Source organism: Bufo bufo, chromosome 1 (genome assembly GCF_905171765.1).
Source record: "Bufo bufo chromosome 1, aBufBuf1.1, whole genome shotgun sequence".
Classification (NCBI taxonomy): Eukaryota; Metazoa; Chordata; class Amphibia; order Anura; family Bufonidae; genus Bufo; species Bufo bufo.
In genome coordinates this window covers 20,560,656-20,579,202 of record NC_053389.1, presented here as the reverse complement: position 1 = coordinate 20,579,202, position 18,547 = coordinate 20,560,656, and the positions used below count along the sequence as shown (strand labels likewise).

The window sequence follows — 18,547 nt, the reverse complement described above, 5'->3', positions numbered from 1 at the left end:
TGTCCTCTGTAGTATATATACAGTATACTGTCCTCTGTAGTATATATACAGTATACTGTCCTCTGTAGTGTATATATACAGTATACTGTCCTCTGTAGTATATATACAGTATACTGTCCTCTGTAGTATATATACAGTATACTGTCCTCTGTAGTATATATATACAGTATACTATCCTCTGTAGTATATATACAATATACTGTGCTCTGTAGTATATATACAGTATACTGTCCTCTGTAGTATATATACAGTATACTGTCCTCTGTAGTATATATACAGTATACTGTCCTCTGTAGTATATATACAGTATACTGTCCTCTGTAGTATATATACAGTATACTGTCCTCTGTAGTATATATACAGTATACTGTCCTCTGTAGTATATATATATATATATACAGTATACTGTCCTCTGTAGTATATATATATATAGTATACTGTCCTCTGTAGTATATATACAGTATACTGTCCTCTGTAGTATATATATATATATAGTATACTGTCCTCTGTAGTATATATACAGTATACTGTCCTCTGTAGTATATACAGTATACTGTCCTCTATAGTATATATATACAATATACTGTCCTCTTCAGTGTAAATTACTTTACTCAGTTTAGTGTCATCTGCAAAAAATTGATATTTTACTGTGCAAGCCTTCTACAAGATCATTAATAAATATATTGAAGAGAATAGGGCCCAATACTGACCCCTGAGGTACTCCACTAGTGACAGTGACCCCTCCAGTACTGACCCCTGAGGTACTCCGCTAGTGACAGTGACCCAATCTGAGTATGTACCGTTAATAACCACCCTCTGTTTTCTATCACTCAGCCAGTTACTTACCCACATACAGATGTTTTCTCCCAGTCCGAGCATTCTCATTTTATATACTAACCTTCTATGCGGTACAGTGTCAAATGCTTTGGAGAAGTCCAGATATACGACATCCATTGATTCGCCGCTGTCAAGTCTAGAACTTACCTCCTCATAGAAACTGATTAAATTAGTTTGACATGACCGATCCCTCACGAAGCCATGCTGATATGTACATAATAGGAGTGCAAGATGCATCCAGCTATCCTCTTAATGCTGTTTTAAAATCATTTTGATGGGGTTTCCATCAATTTCTAACCTTTTTTTATAAACCAGACACCCTCTTCTCTTCCGAGCAGGGGGTGCCTGGGGTTTCTCTCATTGACTTCCATGGTGCTCGGTAATTTTAAAAGGAATCTACTCTTATCACAGTTTGTGCTGTGCCCTGAGGGAGGCCTGCTATATCGTCACAAATCATTTCTCTGCGGCAGAGTTTTTGGCTATGTGCTGTGTTCTATTAGCCTGACAAGAGTGAGGGAGGCCGGCTAAATCGTGTGTAATCTAGTAATTTCAGGCAACTTTCTGAGGTTATTTATCAGAAACTCAACTTTCCTTGTCACAAAAAATACTTGTAACAACCTACCAGGACCTCACCTCACTGCAAAGGGTGGTTACATTGTACAAATAATTTGTTTGTACAATGTTTCAGCCACCATTGATACAGAATAGGGTGGTACACAAAAAGCTGTATGAGCCGGTTCCCAAACAGTATATGTAAATGCATAGAAATTATGTGAATTAGGAAGCAAGGAGTGTGTAGGTAACTGCTGAATGTGTAAAAGAGATTCTAAAGAGTAATAGTAATAAAAGGCCTGGAGGCAATTTATGAAATGTAATAGGAGATACGGTATAATAGTGTCCCACATTGTAACGAAAATATCAAATCCCAATACAAAAAATACCAAAATGCTGATAACTTGTCCAAAGGTGCTGTATAGAGTTAAAGAGGAGAGGACCTAGGGCAGAACTCTGAAAAACTACAAGGTGAAGAGGTAAAGAGGTAGAGAGGAAAACTGATACACTTAAGGAGCGAGCAGAGGGTGGGAAGAAAAGGAAGAGACCGCATTATCTTTAATGCCAACAGAATGAAGCATGTAGATGACAGATCCAGAAAAATGATCAGAGAGCAGATGACACAAACACAAACATATATTGCATTCTACAAAAATAAAATAATGGACCCCATAATTATCACAGATTATTTTATTATCATTTTACAAATGTCCGCAGTATGTGGGTGTTTTCATATATATTAGATGCACCTACATCTGATCCCACAGCTGTGGTGTCTGCAGGGGTCACCGGCTGTAAAATAAAACAGCAGATAGTCAAGGATATCACAGAAATGTGAAAAGAATTAGAATTACCAGTAAAGAGTATAGTTTAAAACAACTGAATCCCAAATGCTTAAACTCAACCTTATTTTCAGTCAATATAAAAGGAAAGGAGTGTGTTGTAAGGGTCCTTTAATTAAGACCTAATTGGTTCTGTCCCCTTTAATTCTGTCCTCTTATATATTTATTCTATAGTCTATATAATGATAGATTAGTGATGAGCGGCAGGGGTCATGTTCGAATTTGCGCGATATTTCGCGAATATTTAGCAAAATATTCATCGAATATTCGCAAATTCGAATATTCGTTATATTCAACATTCTTTTTTTTTTACTCGAAAATCGGCAAGGTAATGATCGCGTAATATGTGAATATTACGCGATCAATGCAGGCGTGGGTCAAAAACGAATATATAGCACTATAGAATATAGTGCTATATATTCGATTTTTAGAATACTTGTCATCTTTTTCCATCTGAAGTTATGATTCCTCTCTGCTTAAGTTGCTTGTCAAGCAATGGGGCCCGTGGTAGAGGGGAGCATGGAGTGGATGGAAGGCCCCGCTCGCTACAATGTCTGCGATTGTGTTTTCTGCCATTGCCACAGCTCGTCTTTCGTCCCGAGTCTCTATCTAGGGCTCGGGCTGGCCCTGCTTCCCCTCTGCTCAGAACCCCACTTACATACATTGTGTTCCCAACACAGTGCACAGACGCCGATGTCCCTGACCCTGACAGCCAGCACTGCAGCCAGGCGAGCGCTCTCTCCTCTGTCTGCTGGGTGCTGCAAATCCTATTAGTATTTAGCAGTGCCAAGCTCTTGCTGCTGATTGGCTAGCTCAGTAAAGCCACCGGACTCCAACCCCAGTGTCACCGGCAAGTTTATGAGACCTGCCACTGCCGGTGGGGGGGCCTGGGGCAAAATAAGCATTGGCAGCAAAAAGGTTAGATGTGGGGGGGATGGGCTATGTCAGGCTTTAGCACAATGGGCACAGGTAGGAGAAGCAATGTGTACACGAGCCCCTGCCCTGCTTTCGCTCAGCTGTGCTCACATACATATTGCACTCTGCCAACTCTGCTAAAGCCTGACATAGCCCATCTATGCCCGGCATTACCAAAACAGACAGGCAGGAGCAGTGATGTGTGCTGTACATTGCTAACTCTATGATTAAGGGTGCTACAAGCGTGTACCCGAAAACGCGTCAGATAAATGTGAGGCCTGTTTCGTATGTATCTTTTGTAACTGCTTTTAATGGAGAAAAAATAAAGTTGAATGGATTTTACCAATACCGGTGGCTGGAAATCGCTTACATTTATTGCTAACTGCACCCTAGTGAAATCCTACTCTCATACACTACTGTCCTATCAGTGTTGTATGAGGGTACGGATTATAAAATGTTGTAGGCACGTGAATTCAGAGTCTATTTCTCATAAAGAAAAAAAAGTTTTAGCGCTGTATACAGTTAAAGAGGATAGGACCTAGGGCAGAACTCTGAAAAACTACAAGGTGAAAAGGTAAAGAGGAAAGCTGATACACTTAAGGAGTGAGCAGAGGGTGGGAAGAAAAGGAAGAGACCGCATTATCTTTAATGCCAACAGAATGAAGCCTGTAGATGACAGATCCAGAAAAATGATCAGAGAGCAGATGACAAAAACACAAAAATATATTGCATTCTACAAAAATAAAATAATGAACCCCATAACTATCACAGATGATTTTATTATAATTTTACAAATGTCCGTAGTAGTGGATGTTTTCATATATATTAGAGGCACCTACATCTGATCCCACAGCTGTGGTGTCTGCAGGGGTCACCGGCTGTAAAATAAAACAGCAGACAGTTAAGGAAATCACATAAATATGAAAAGAATTAGAATTACCAGTAAAGAGTATAGTTTAAAACAACTGAATCCCAAATGCTTAAACTCAACCTTATTTTCAGTCAATATTAAAACCAGGAAAGAAGTGTGTTGTAAGGGTCCTTAAATTAAGAACTGGTTGGTTCTGTCCCCTTTATTTCTGTCCTCTTATATATTTCTATTTTATTCTATGTAATGATAGATTACAGACACAAACCCATCCCCAATTGGTCTGTGAAAGCTGAGTGGTTATCTGAGAGACAGGCGTGCTGCACACTGGACGCACTTGGAAGAAGGGGCTGAAGGGCATAAACCTGGTTGACACAGGCAATTAATTAGCACTCCATTAAAGAAAATCATCCATGTAGGATTTGATTAAAACAGTGGTGTACCGACCATAGAGGCAGACCACATAGCTGCAATGGGGCCCGTGGTAAAGGGGAGCATGGAGTGGATGGAAGGCCCCGCTTGCTACAATGTCGCGGTTGTGTTTTCTGGCATTGCCACAGCTTGTCTTTCGTCCCGAGTCTCTATCTAGGTCTCGGGCTGGCCCTGCTTCCTCTTTGTCAGAACCCCACTTACATACACTCACCTAAAGAATTATTAGGAACACCATACTAATACGGTGTTGGACCCCCTTTTGTCTTCAGAACTGCCTTAATTCTACGTGGCATTGATTCAACAAGGTGCTGATAGCATTCTTTTGAAATGTTGGCCCATATTGATAGGATAGCATCTTGCAGTTGATGGAGATTTGAGGGATGCACATCCAGGGCACGAAGCTCCCGTTCCACCACATCCCAAAGATGCTCTATTGGGTTGAGATCTGGTGACTGTGGGGGCCATTTTAGTACAGTGAACTCATTGTCATGTTCAAGAAACCATTTTTCCAGTCTTCAAAAGTCCAATTTTGTTGAGCTTGTGCAAATTGTAGCCTCTTTTTCCTATTTGTAGTGGGGATGAGTGGTACCCGGTGGGGTCTTCTGCTGTTGTAGCCCATCCGCCTCAAGGTTGTGCGTGTTGTGGCTTCACAAATGCTTTGCTGCAGACCTCGGTTGTAACGAGTGGTTATTTCGGTCAACGTTGCTCTTCTATCAGCTTCAATCAGTCGGCCCATTCTCCTCTGACCTCTAGCATCCACAAGGCATTTTTTCCCACAGGACTGCCGCATACTGGATGTTTTTCCCTTTTCACACCATTCTTTGTAAACCCTAGAAATGGTTGTGCGTGAAAATCCCAGTAACTGAGCAGATTGTGAAATACTCAGACCGGCCCGTCTGGCACCAACAACCATGCCACGCTCAAAATCCCCTTTTTTTCCCCATTCTGACATTCAGTTTGGAGTTCAGGAGATTGTCTTGACCAGGAGCACCCCCCTAAATGCATCGAAGCAACTGCCATGTGATTGGTTGACTAGATAATCGCATTAATGAGAAATAGAACAGGTGTTCCTAATAATTCTTTAGGTGAGTGTATATTGTGTGCACAACACAGTGCACAGACGCCGATGACCCTGACCCTTACAGCCAGCACTGCAGCCAGGCAAACGTTCTCTCTCCTCTGTCTGCTGCAGAGGCCTATCAGCATTTAGCAGTGCTAAGCTCTTGATGCTGATTGGTTAGCTCAGTAAAGCCACCGGACTCCAACCCCCAGTGTCACTGGCAAGTTTATGAGAGCTGCCACTGCCGGTGGGGGGGCTGGGGCAAAATAAGCATCAGCAGCAAAAAGAGTTTCGATGTGGGGGGATGGGCTATGTCAGGCATTAGCACAATGGGCACAGGTAGTAGAATCAATGTGTGCGCGAGGCCCTGCTTTCGCTCAGCTGTGCTCACATACATATTGCACTGTGCCAAGCCTGACATAGCCCATCTTTGCCCGGCATTACCAAAACAGACAGGCAGGAGCAGTGATGTGTGCTGTACATTGCTAACTGCAATCAGTGTTGTATGAGGGTACGGATTATAAAATGTTGTAGGCACGTAAATTCAGAGTCTATTTCTCATAAAGAAAAAAAAGATTTAGAAAATGTCATTTTGAGACACTTACAATAGGTTTTAATTAATGTTTTTTTTTTTTTTTATGTAGGTACACTTTAAGTCAGGGATGCCCAACCTGCGACCCTCTAGCTGGTGCAAAACAAAACCTCTTTGCATGCCCTGCTTTGTAGTTGCAATAGCTGGAGGGCCGTATGTGTGAAATTTATGCTTTAAAAGGGTATTCTAGTTGTTTGAAGTTATCGTCTATCCACAGGATAAAGGGGGGGTGTAGGAGGAGGAGCCAGGGCAAGTAGTGTGATGGGCCAGAGGTGGGTAATGGGGCCCAATTCAGATTCTTGATACAAAGCCCAATGATTTCTATGTATGTCCCTGGATTGAAACACTATTTTCTTTCTTGTACCACCATGGGGTGTCAGCCATGCGCTAAGACAGAGCAGCTGGAGTCCCCCCCATATTGTATAGGGCAGGCCATGTGATTATTACTTATTCTGCATGTGATTTGTTTGTTTTACGTTATATTTAATCACAGTTAGTAAATATTTTTTTATCATTAAGGGTACTTTCACACTTGCGGCAGAGAGATTCGGCAAGCAGTTCCGCCGCCGGAAATGCCTGCCGGATCAGGCAAAACGTATGCCAACTGATGGCATTAGTAAGACTGATCAGGATCCTTATCAGTCTTAAAAATGCCTGATCAGTCGAAAAAATGCATTGAAATGCCGGATCCGTCTTACCGGTGTCATCCGGCAAAACGGATCCGGCATTTATTTTTTTCACCTTTTTTTCAGTCTGCGCATGCGCAGACCAGAAGGACGGGTCCGGCATTCCGGTATTTTGAAGGACGGATCCGGCACTAATACATTCCTATGGAAAAAAATGTCAGATCCGGAATTCAGGCAAGTCTTCAGTTTTTTTCGCTGGAGATAAAATCGTAGACTGCTACGGTTTTATCTTTTGCCTGATCAGTCAAAACGACTGAACTGAAGACATCCTGATGCAAACTGAACGGATTGCTCTCCATTCAGAATGCATGTGGAGATGCCTGATGAGTTATTTTCCGGTATAGAGCCCCTGCGACGGAACTATATGCCGGAAAAGAATAACGCAAGTGTGAAAGTACCCTTAGCCTGTTAAGCCTACTTATTCTCAAATCTTTGAATTCACATTAAAACAAGGAGTATATCCTGTATCTATTGCGGCAATGTGAACATTGAGGTGTTGTTTCCCCAGGTTCCAGTCCGGGACTTAGGGCATGCTCATGTCCAGGGATCCTATTTAATCCTGCTACTGGATCTTGGGTGTGGCTCACTCTGGAGAGTCTGTGTGCAGCAGAGGCCTGGTGAGGCTCTGTACAAGTGGGCTCAGCCGAGCTGGCTGAGGGCTACGGGGCTACGGGGGCTACGGGGCTAGGTGTTAGCCTGAACTTTGGGGGACTCCGCGAGGTCTTGGAACCGACGGTCGCTAGGCCAGAGTCAGGAGGACTTCTGGGCCACAATCCCCCAAAAGGTACTGGACTTTGTTACAGCCTGGAAGTGCTGGATTGTTAGGCTGGGAAAAGCCACATGTTCTTCCCGTGTGTGAACAGGGTTTTCAGTGAGGTAGGGAGTCCTCATGTTTAGTTAGAGCCCAGCCGGGCAGGTGTTTTATTTGTATTGTTTGTTTTGGTTTTAAAGAGGTGCCAAATAAAAGCAATGTTTGGCCCCTAACCCTGTGGTCGATGAAGATCATTGTGAGAATGACCCCCGAATAAGAGACGATCCCCCTACACTATATATTTATTAAGCTTAGTTATTTTAACTTGCTCGCTTAATTTCAGTATCAAGGTTATTGAATACAAAAATAAAACATTAAATAGTTGAATAATGGTTCTTGAGTCATGTGCAGTCCACAGTCATATTCTATGATCTCCATAGTTAATTATAATACAGTACATATACAAAGAGAAGTCAAGTGTTGTGATACATGTTCATACTTACTTCCAGTTGATCATATATACTTGTGATATCTGATCTCCTCAGATCGGTATACGTGGGTTCAGCCTGAAGGATAAAAGTGTTGCAATTTTATTTACTTGTGGCTTTGTCTGACTGTGTAAGTGGCCCCCTAATATTCATACTTTTAACCCCATACGGGTATCTTGACTTTTCTGTGGGGAGCCTAGGAGTGTTCTCCATTCAGTGGCTGCCAAACCAAAAGGGTCAAGAGACACTGGTGCCTGGTATCAAGAGGATAGGAAGTGACATGGTCAGAGTACAAACTAAGGTCAAGAAGGCAGAATTCATGCAATACTCTAAAACAGGCAATAGATAGGTAGTAAAGGGTCTATATGGTTAAAAGTCAGAAGTCAGTACATACTGTAGGAGTCAGAACACAAAGTAGTACAATACTTTCACAGGAACTACATAAACTAGGAATTTTAATGCTCAAGCACCCTCCCATAAGGAAAGATGCTATATATCCCAAGGAACTACTATAAAAGACTGGTCACAGATTAACCCATGCATGTGCTGGCCTTTTAAGGGCCGAGAATGCCATGCATGCTGTATGGAAGAGCACAGAAGCAGGACAAAGGAGGCAGGTACAGTCATGAATGACAAGGCCACAGGGTAGTGAGAGGTAAATATTTTGACCGCCATGACAGAAGGGACAGGAGAGACCACAACATCCCGTGACCACTAGTATTAAAGGAGACAAAGTAAATCCTGCAAATAACGTCACATGTGTTTCATCAGTACTTCCATCAAATATTATATATATATACTGGTCAATTTCTTTGAGGACCACCTCTCCAGAAGGCCTTTTTTCAATGCAACATTGTGAGGTCATTTCAAGAGGATTCACTTCACTCACCCTGCTCTGTGTCCAAGTTAATTCTTCAGTAACATCAGGAAGTAATATATGATGTATTATTTAAATGGATGTCTATCTTTGTAATCCACATGGGGGATGGAAAGTACAGGGTGGGCCATTTATATGGATACACCTTAATAAAATGGGAATGGTTGGTGATATTAACTTCCTATTGTGGCACATTGGTATATGTGAGGGGGGAAACTTTTCAAGATGGGTGGTGACCATGGTGGCCATTTTGAAGTCGGCCATTTTGAATCCAACTTTTGTTTTTTCAATAGGAAGAGGGTCATGTGACCAGGGCTGGGACAAGGTCCACCACCAACAGAGGCTGAGCTGCCCAAGTGCGCCCCCCCCCATCTACCCCAACAGACATTTAGATGTTATTTATTCCTGCAGCTCTAATGCTCTGATGACCACTGATCAGTAGATGACTCAAGTCAAGCCCCCCCCACGCCATTTAGATATGTATGTTTGTTATTAATTATATAATTATTTTAGAGGAGGATAATAGGAAACAATATTTTCATTCCACCTCAGGTCAGACCAGACATCAGACCCCCAATGTTAATTAGACTCAGCTCACAGGCCACAGCCCCAATGCATCAGATCAGACCCCAATGTCATATTTCTCCCCCGTCCATGAAACAGACAGACTATAGACAATGGGCCAGATTTATCATTACTCTGACAGCTCACTCTGCTTTAGGCTACTTTCACACCTGCGTTCAGGTGTCCGCTCGTGAGCTCCGTTTTGAAGGGGGCTCACGAGCGGTCCCGAACGCAGCCGTTCCAGCCCTAATGCATTCTCAGTGAAGCGATCCGCTCAGAATGCATCCGGTCTGGCGGCGTTCAGCCTCCGCTCCGCTCAGTGAGCGAACACCTGAACGCTGCTTGCAGCGTTCGGGTGTCCGCCTGGCCGTGCGGAGGCAAGCGGATCCGTCCAGACTTATAATGGAAGTCAATGGGGACGGATCCGCTTGAAGATGACACCATATGGCTCAATCTTCAAAGCGGATCCGTCCCCCATTGACTTTCAATGTAAAGTCTGAATGGATCCGCTCAGGCTACTTTCACACTTAGAAATTTTTCTAAGTTATAATGCAGACGGATCCGTTCTGAACGGATGCGAACGTCTGCATTATCGGAGCGGATCCGTCTGATGAAACATCAGACGGATCCGCTCCGAACGCTAGTGTGAAAGTAGCCTGTGAGTTTTAGCCAAGTCAGATTTATGATCGGCCCTTTAAGACTGTAATAAATGTGGTTTGACGGTAGCAGTTTATCCGTCAGTAAGCATCTTTACGAAAAAGTCGCACATCTTTACGAAAAAGTCGCACGTTTTTATGAAAAAGTCGCATGTTCTATTAAAAAGTCTCATAAGATAAGCATGGTCCTCACTGGAGTGAAATTGCAACTTTTTTGCGACTTTTTAAATAGTCCCAATAGTAAATCTGTCTAGAGATTCATTTACATAAGAAAACACGCCCACTTTCAGAAAACTGGCGAGCATAGTGCAGAGCAGAAAAAAGTCGCAAATTTGTGCGCAGTTTTAGCGTTTGGGACTTTTTTTGGGACTTTTTCACTCCATTATTCTGACCTGAGCTAATGATAAATCTGGCCCATTGTCTCCGGCCCATCATGTAACCCCATCCTCACCCATGTCACATTTCTCCCCCTCCATTTGATTGCTCTAACACCTAAAGAAGAATAATAATAAAAAAACCTGATGTTTCTCCAGATGATCTTATGCTAAAAGTCGCGGTAATAGAGTCTCAAAGGTCTATAGAAGCAGGTACACTATTTTTTACAAACCTTTGAGACTCTATTAACACTACTGTCAACATCAGGTCATTTAGAGAAACAGCAGGTTTTTTTTTATTATGTTTTTCCTTTTTGGTGTTAAAACATAACTTTCATTTGATTGCTGTAACCCCTAAAGGAAAAATCATTTTAAAAACCTGCTGTGTCTCTAGATGACCTTATGCTGACAGTAGTGTTAATAGAGCCTCAAAGGTCTGTAAAAATAGGGTAACTGCTTCTATAGACCTTTCAGACTCTATTACCACTGCTATCAACATAAGGTCATCTAGAGAAACAGCAGGTTTTTAATTTGTTTTCCTTTAGGTGTTCAAGCAATTAAATAAGTTATGTTTTAACACCTAAAGGCAAAAATTTTTTTTTTAAAACTTGCTCTTTCTCTAGGTGACCTTATATTTATAGTAGAGTTAATAGAGTCTCAAGGGTCTATAAAAGCAGTTACCCTATTTTTATAGACCCTTGAGACTCTATTAACTCTACTATCAGCATAAGGTCATCTAGAGAAACAGCAGGCTTTAAAAAAAAATCCCTTTAGGTGTTAGAGTAAATTGCAATCAAATGAACGTTATGTGACAAGCAGGGTTTTCTGGCTATTAGTTTTTACATTCATAAAGCTCCACATTGAGCTTCCAGCAGCAGACAGATGCCAGGGCACTTCTGTGGTCACCTCACCTGGGCACATGGTCTTTGCTCAGCAGAGTCCTGCCATACATGGTGGGTAGATGCTAGAATGGATTTGTTAGAAGGAGGTCTGTGACGTCACTGGTCACATGCTCCTTCATGGTCACATGATCCACTGTGAGAACGCCTGCCTCCTGCTGTGTTCAGCTCCAGGGAGAAAAGGGTGTGAAAGGATGGACCAATGGCAGGGCAGCTAGCTGATACTGGCCAATCAGCAGCCTCCTGCTCCTATCTGTGGCTTAACACAAGCGCAGCTTAGAGTGAACACTGGCTAAGGAGGGGAGGGGAGGGCGCCCGGCAGCGCTGCTGGCAAGTAAGTGCGGAGCCTCCCCAGCCTCTGTGTCGGCCCGGCCCTGCATGTGACACATCAAACTTATTGGGAATTTCACAAGAAAAGCAATGGTGTGCTTGGTTTTAACGTAACTTTATTCTTTCATGAGTTATTTACAAGTATCTGACACTTATAAAATGTGTTCAATGTGCTGCCCATTGTCTTGGATTGTCAATGCAACCCTCTTCTCCCACTCTTCACACACTGATAGCAACACCGCAGGAGAAATGCTAGCACAGGCTTCCAGTATCCGTAGTTTCAGGTGCTGCACATATCGTATCTTCACAGCATAGACAATTGCCTCCAGATGACCCCAAAGATAAAAGTCTAAGGGGGTCAGATCGGGATACCTTGAGGGCCATTCAACTGGCCATGATGACCAATCCACTTTCCAGGAAACTGTTCATCTAGGAATGCTCGGACCTGACACCCATAATGTGATGGTGCACCACCACATTCTGGGTGTCGGGTCCGAGCATTCCTAGATGAACAGTTTCCTGGAAAGTGGATTGGTCGTCGTGGGCCAGTTGAATGGCCCCCAAGGTCTCCCGATCTGACCCCCTTAGACTTTTATCTTTGGGGTCATCTGGAGGCAATTGTCTATGCTGTGAAGATACGAGATGTGCAGCACCTGAAACTACGGATACTGGAAGCCTGTTCTAGCATTTCTCCTGCGGTGTTGCTATCAGTGTGAAGAGTGGGAGAAGAGGGTTTGCATTGACAATCCAACACAATGGGCAGCACTTGAACACATTTTATAAGTGGTCAGAAACTTGTAAATAACTCATGAAAGGATAAAGTTACGTTAAAACCAAGCACACATTGTTTTTCTTGTGAAATTCCAATAAGTTTGATGTGTCCACATGACCCTCTTCCTATTGAAAAAACGTTGGATTCAAATGGCAACTTCAAAATGGCCGCCATGATCACCACCCATCTTAAAAAGTTTCCCCCCTCACATATACTAATGTGCCACAAACAGGAAGTTATATCACCAACCATTCCCATTTTATTAAGTGTATCCATATAAATGGCCCTGTATTTTGGGTCTTTGTTCAGGCTCATACTATAGGAAAGAATCTATGATATACATGAGGCAAATATGGCAAATGGAAATAAGTTGTCTTTATTGTTTAAGAATGTCACATACACATACCTCAAGGCTTGTTAGCTTTTTCTGTCTTTTCCTATGGAAACATTACAAAATGACATTAAAAAAAAACTGAATAAAAACAATACAAAAAGTTTATTTTATAAAATATTGCAGTAAGCCACCTTTGCAAGATGTAAGAAGCACTTCAGTAGCCAAGGACATAGCTGAAATTGTCTTTGTCCAGCTGTCCTGTACAGTTGGCTCTTCGTTTCAGGTACATGGCTCCTCTGTGTCTTCACTTGTCTTTTGGTTCCTTTCTATAATCTTCCAGATTCACAATATCACGTGCACTGCTGAAAATATTGAATGGCCTCAATGGTGACTTGTCTCCAGCGGCACATGACCCAGCAATGACATGCAGCTTGGGGACACATCACAGCCAAGGACAGTCATTGGCTGCAGTATTACATGTGACCTTGTCCATTTGGAAGTTTTCAAATAGGGACAGGAAATCAGGGAAGATAACAGGGAGCTCAGAACGTAGAACTGAGCAGCAGAGAGGAGATGATTATGAAAAACATAGGTACTGTATAACAGGCTGGGGTGGAAATTAAAAGGAGGCTGCAGACCCCCATTAAAGGGGGTATTCCCATCACAGACAATGGGGGCATATCGCTTGGATAGGATATCATCTCTGATGTTTTTTTTTACCTCCCCCTCCCTAAGCTCTGGAACCCAATAACAGCAATAGTAAATGATGTCTGAGTGATGCTATCATACATAGCTATGGGTAAACGCTTGTTGGATGGCATTAACATACAGCGTGTTTAAAAACATACCGCAGGAGTGCATGTCTAATGCTTTTTTATATTCCAAAGCCCCCAATAATTATCTGAAATCCATATATATATATTTTTTTTTTCTGCTGGTTGTCTTGCATAGGGGCTCATTTCTTGCAAGAAGAGTAGACATTTTTATTGGTATTATCTTTGGGTACATAGGATTTTTTGATAATTCAATATTACACTTTTTGGGGCAAGGTGACAATTTTTTTTTTAAAGATGGCATTTAGTTGAGGGGGTATATCATGTGTATTTTTATTAGGTACTCAGCAATACCTATATGTTAATTTTGTTAACTTTTACACAGTAAAAGCATTTTTGAAAAGAAAAAATCTTGTTTTTGTGTTGCCATTTTCTGAAAGCCATATTTTTTTATTTTTCTGGCGATTGTCTTATGTAGGGGCTCAATTTTTGTGGGATGAAGTTATGGTTTGATTGGTTACATTTTGGCGTACATACAACTTTTTTATTGCTTGGTATTACACTTTTAGTGGCATTCACCTGATGGGGGTAGATCATGTTATTTTTTCACATACTAATAAGTCTGTTTTTCTTATTTTTTCTATTGTTTATGCTATTGTAATACACTAACAGCATGCCTGCCTGTGAGACCCAGGGGGCTTCCATAGGAGGCAACCCCTCGAAGCCTGCGTTAGGTATCGGGCTGCCGTTCCTGCAATCGGGTCCCTCAATGTACGCTGTGACTCAATGGGGCAGGGAGGAAGCCTGTACCCTCCGCAAACCCTGTCTATGACACAGTGAGCACTTACTGCAGCATACAAGAAGCTAATATGCCGAGATCAGTGTTTGCACCAATGCCAGCACATACAGCATGGGCTTGGCTGTTAGAAACTGATTGAGTGGGCACATCTCCTGGATCTGCCCTATGAGAGCGCCATATATGTACGGCATAGGGATCCTACGGTTAAACACAGATGATGTCATGAGATTAATAAATATTTAAAGTTGTTTGGGGAATGTGATAGTTGGTAAGTGGCAATAGTGCCATGATGTACAGTACAGACCAAAGTTTGGACACACCTTCTCATTCAAGAGTTTTCTTTATTTTCATGACTATGAAAATTGTAGATTCACACTGAAGGCATCAAAACTATGAATTAACACATGTGGAATTATATACATAACAAACAAGTGTGAAACAACTGAAAATATGTCATATTCTAGGTTCTTCAAAGTAGCACCTTTTGCTTTGATTACTGCTTTGCACACTCTTGGCATTCTCTTGATGAGCTTCAAGAGGTAGTCCCCTGAAATGGTTTTCACTTCACAGGTGTGCCCTGTTAGGTTTAATAAGTGGGATTTCTTGCCTTATAAATGGGGTTGGGACCATCAGTGGCGTTGAGAAGTCAGGTGGATACACAGCTGATAGTCCTACTGAATAGACTGTTAGCTGCTTTTTCTTGCCATAATACAAATTCTAAGTAAAGAAAAACGAGTGGCCATCATTACTTTAAGAAATGAAGGTCAGTCAGTCAGCCGAAAAATTGGGAAAACTTTGAAAGTAAGGGCTATTTGACCATGAAGGAGAGTGATGGGGTGCTGCGCCAGATGACCTGGCCTCCACAGTCACCGGACCTGAACCCAATCCAGATGGTTTGGGGTGAGCTGGACCGCAGAGTGAAGGCAAAAGGGCCAACAAATGCGAGGCATCGCTGGGAACTCCTTCAAGACTGTTGGAAGACCATTTCAGGTGACTACCTCTTGAAGCTCATCAAGAGAATGCCAAGAGTGTGCAAAGCAGTAATCAAAGCAAAAGGTGGCTACTTTGAAGAACCTAGAATATGACATATTTTCAGTTGTTTCACACTTGTTTGTTATGTATATAATTCCACATGTGTTAATTCATAGTTTTGATGCCTTCATAGTCATGAAAATAAAGAAAACTCTTTGAATGAGAAGGTGTGTCCAAACTTTTGGTCTGTACTTTAGGTCACAGCAGCAGCTTTACAGAATGTGATGGTAGTTAGGAAGACAGACAGCAAAAGGAGCAAGATGAGGCACTGGCAGCAAGGCGTTTTGTATTCATCGCAATCAGCCTGAACTGTGAGAAAATGTGGGTATTGCTGCAGTGATCATGTTTATATGCAGCTTAATTAAATTGAACCCCACCATAAAAAAAAAAGATTTCTATCAAAATGGGAAGGGGGGGGGGGGGTGAAAGTATTTGCTTGCAGATAGCTGCTTTTGAGCACTTCTAATGCGCACAGCCACAGGTTCTGTCAGCTGCCCTGCTTCTCTCTATTGTACACAACATGCACAAGTCGTCTTTTGAATCCTAGCATTTCCTTTCACTCTCCCAGGCAATAAGCTTGATTGATTTCTGACAGTCCATGGTGAGATGACCTAGTTCTCACTAGTGTTCTATATACTATGCTAGATTCATGGTACAACACATGTTTTCACTTATTCCTCCCCCCACCACCCCAAAAAAAATAAGGATTTCTGTGAAAATGGGAAAAATAATAAAGAATGTTTTTGCAGGTAGCTGCTTTAGAGGTTTTCAGCAGCTGTAGTTCTGCTAGGGAGCACAGCAAACTCAGCTCCTCACTTCTCACTCCCTGGCTGACAGCTTTCCCTCCCCTCCCAATTCTACACACACAATTCTTCTCTTCTTTGTAATTCTAACCTTTCCCTTCAATGTCCCCTGGCAGTAGAATACAAGCTTGACTGAATTTTTTATGGTCCCTGACTCTCTAAGATCGTTTTCCTGGCAGACACTCTAACACCCAACCATCCTCATTCACAGCCCAGCACAGAATGACGTTCTGCTTGTTTTGATAGGACACATCCCTGCCTGCTGCAGCACTGATTGGCTCATCCAGGCTGTCTGTCACCTGGGAGCCAATCATGGGCAAGACCGCACCCAACTTCCTCCCTTGTGCTTATTTCCTGCTGCCATGTGCAGTAAATGGTGCTACGCTCCATTTTACTGGATTCATCCGAAACTAACTGAAAAGGTTCGGGTTCATCTGCCATCTGAATTAAGCAAAGTTTGGACTGAACCCAGTTCGATATGAACTGGTTTTGTCATCTTTATAGGCAATAATAGGTGTAAAATGTCCAAATATCCCTGGTAGTGAAAGGAAACCTACAAGGGAACCCTGACAGCAAATATTGATTTCACTTGCATTGTCAGCACTGAAACATAAAGCATTAAACTACGCTCATAAATATGATGGAGCTGTCCATGTAACTGCTGAGTCCTACTAGGCTTTGATCTACTGGCTGATAGAGCATACAAATCAGAGATCATCCTCTATCAGCACAGGGTTCACATCACTGTTTAGTTTTTCCATTCTTCTGATCTGTCCGAAGAACAGAAAATATACAAAAAAAACTGATCCTATATTTAAAGCATCAAGCATATTTAACATCCATTTTAGCCATTTCCACATAGGATCATTATTTTTGATGGAAAAAAAAGTCCAATTTTTCATCTAAAATAACTGATCTCAGATGGAAATGGTTAAAACGGATGCAAAATGTGCAACTGAGCATAACAGATGCTTAATAGAGATATCACACAGAAGTTATCACTGACAGTCATTAGGAATAGTTAACAATTTGCAGATATAAAAAACATTGATAGAGTTATTGATTATTAATTAGATACCTCCAGCAAGCATATACAAGCAATGCAAGCATCAGTAGCATCAGTGGGCAGATGACTCCAGTTGTTGACAGAAGAATAAGATGCTGGATTCTTCAGCTGTACGAGGATAGATACTTTAGATGCAAAACATGACCATAACCATCAAAACCTAAGATCATAGCATCTTATACATGGGGTGTAATGTGCTGTAAATACTAGATAGACATAAAGATAAATGACAGATAGATAGATAAATAGATAGATAGATAATAGATAGGAGGTAGATAGATATTAGAAAGATAGATACTGTAGATAGAGCTTTCCAACTGTGCAACAATCGTGTCAACACAGTTAACATGAATTCAAGGCAAAAAAAGAGCCATGCAATGACTACTAAAAAATATACAGTCGTGGCCAAAGTTTGAGAATGACACAAATATTAGTTTTCACAAAGTTTGCTGCTAAACTGCTTTTAGATCTTTGTTTCAGTTGTTTCTGTGATGTAGTGAAATATAATTACACGCACTTCATACGTTTCAAAGGCTTTTATCGACAATTACATGACATTTATGCAAAGAGTCAGTATTTGCAGTGTTGGCCCTTCTTTTTCAGGACCTCTACAATTCGACAGGGCATGCTCTCAATCAACTTCTGGGCCAATTCCTGACTGATAGCAACTCATTCTATTCATAATCACTTCTTGGAGTTTGGCAGAATTAGTGGGTTTTTGTTTGTCCACCCGCCTCTTAAGGATTGACCACAAGTTCTCAATGGGACTTAAGATTCTGGGAGTTTCCAGGCCATGGACCCAAAATGTCAACGTTTTGGTCCCCGAGCCACTTAGTTATCACTTTTGCCTTATGGCACGGTACTCCATCGTGCTGGAAAATGCATTGTTCTTCACCAACTGTTGTTGGATTGTTGAAGAAGTTGCTGTTGGAGGGTGTTTTGGTACCATTATTTATTCATGGCTGTGTTTTTGTGGCAAAATTGTGAGTGAGCCCACTCCCTTGGATGAGAAGCAACCCCACACATGAATGGTCTCAGTAGCTTTACTGTTGGCATGACACAGGACTGATGGTAGCGCTCACCTTTTATTCTCCGGACAAGCCTTTTTCCAGATGCCCCAAACAATCGGAAAGAGGCTTCATCGGAGAATATGACTTTGCCCCAGTCCTCAACAGTCCCTTCACCATACTTTCTGCGAAGATCAATCTGGTCCTGATGTTTTTTTTGGAGAGAAGTGGCTTCTTT

The 18,547-nt window shown here is 41.9% G+C and overlaps 1 long non-coding RNA gene across 2 annotated transcripts in view; it reads right to left on the bottom strand.

Moving 5' to 3' along the window:
- Positions 1-1,925: 1,925 nt before the first annotated feature.
- LOC120992205 overlaps positions 1,926-18,547 on the bottom strand; it is a 120,852-nt gene continuing 104,230 nt past the window's right edge. The window contains exons 6-10 of one of the 2 annotated variants that reach the window (XR_005776938.1): positions 17,315-17,410; positions 12,902-12,932; positions 8,039-8,101; positions 3,986-4,024; positions 1,926-2,181 (exon numbers count right to left, since the gene is read on the bottom strand). This is a non-coding gene — a long non-coding RNA (uncharacterized LOC120992205). The remainder of the gene's footprint in view (positions 2,182-3,985; positions 4,025-8,038; positions 8,102-12,901; positions 12,933-17,314; positions 17,411-18,547) is intronic. The other variant, XR_005776939.1, reaches the window with a different exon arrangement.